The sequence below is a fragment of the Echinops telfairi genome, unplaced genomic scaffold, assembly GCF_000313985.2.
Source record: "Echinops telfairi isolate 266 unplaced genomic scaffold, ASM31398v2 ScPeMD7_7437;HRSCAF=8475, whole genome shotgun sequence".
Lineage (NCBI taxonomy): Eukaryota > Metazoa > Chordata > Mammalia > Afrosoricida > Tenrecidae > Echinops > Echinops telfairi.
The window spans coordinates 175,352-177,092 of record NW_022111337.1 but is presented as its reverse complement, the minus strand read 5'-3'; positions in this window follow the sequence as shown (position 1 = coordinate 177,092).

Here is a 1,741-nt window from a genome sequence, read left to right as displayed (position 1 = left end):
TCTTTGATCCCTGACACCTGATCATATTGACACCTTATGATTACATAGGCTGGTGTGCTTATTTCATATTACCCTCATATTTTCAAGAGATTTTATTGTAGTATTTCTAATGTAGAAAAATTTAGCCAGATTTGAGATCATTGGGCTTGATCTTATCACTCCTAAAATAGCAAAGGATCAATAATCCTCTGCAGAAAACCCATTCCTGACATTTTTAGAATCCATTTATTTCTAATTAAATACTTCCTTTATTTTTTTATTTAGTGACTACTTTATTTTTAATAGAGATATGAATTAGTCACAAAATGTGATGCACATGGAAATTCTCTATAGTCATAAGACAGAACAGCATGTAAAATATATAGTCACTTAAATTGTTACAGATACTGGTCCACCAAAATGAAAGATGTTACTGATCTAGTAAACTATCCACCACCACCCACTGCTATCAAGTTAAGTATGACTCAGAGAGACTTTACATATGATTGCTAAGGCTGTACATCTTTAGGGAAGCAGATAGTTTCCATTTTCTTTAGCAGAGTGGCTAATGGATTTGAACAGCTGCCTTTGGGTTTAGCAGTCCAACGCTAGCTGAACTCCTGGTAAAGTATAGGGTAATATGTAGTTGTGGTGGGCATTGTTGAAGGTATCACAACAGCCATTCCTCTCTTCCCGAATCCCAACAGAGTCCTGGCTTAAGTCAAACAGTCATTTCCTCTAATTGTTTGTGCTTCAGGTAATCTGACCTCACAAATCTCCATGCTGGAGCATGACTGGTCATGCCAATTAACACATTATCTAGATGCCAGCAAGTGACACAAATGGGTAATTAGGAACTTTGAGTACTGAGATACAAGAATTTTTCTTATTCAGTGAAAATTGTTCCATGCTCATGTGGGGTCCAAAATTGCCATGGCCATTTGCTGCCAGACTGAAGAATGGGGTGAATAAAGCCAAGATAATTTCAAGAATGATCACACATTATTGGCTTAAGTCAAGGCTGAACCTTGACCTGAAGTATGGCTGACAGTTATGTCGGCAAATATAATTTTTAATTTAGATCAGTTTGAGTTGTGTTTTCTTTAACTTGTTACTAAAAACATCTTAACCCAGTACACAAAGTATGTGTGTAACTATGTGTGTGTGACATAATATATAAAACAAAACACATAGAAAATATATGCATACACCAGCCTGTGTAATCATGAGGTGTCGAAGGGATCAGGTATCAGGCATCAAAGAACAAAAAATCATATCATTGTGAATGAGGGGGAGTGCGGACTGGGGACCCAAAGCCCATCTGTAGGCAACTGGACATTCCCTTACAGAAGGGTCATGGGGAGGGGACGAGCCAGTCAGGGTGCAGTGTAGCAACAACGAAACATACAACTTTCCTCTAGTTCTTGAATGCTTCCTTCCCCCTCCGCCCCCCACTATCATGATCCCAATTCTACCTTACAAATCCGGCTAGACCAGAGGATGTGCACTGGTACCATTGGGAACTGGAAACCAGGGAATCCAGGACAGATGAACCCCTAAGGACCAGTGGTGAGAGTGGCGATACCGGGAGAGTGAAGGGAAGGTGGGGTAGAAAGAGGGAACTGATTAGAAGGATCAACATATAATCCCCTCCCTGGGGGAAGGAAACAGAAAAGTGGGTGAAGGGAGATGTCAGACAGTATAAGACATGACAAAATAATAATAATTTATAAATTATCAAGGGTTCATGAGGGAGGAGGGG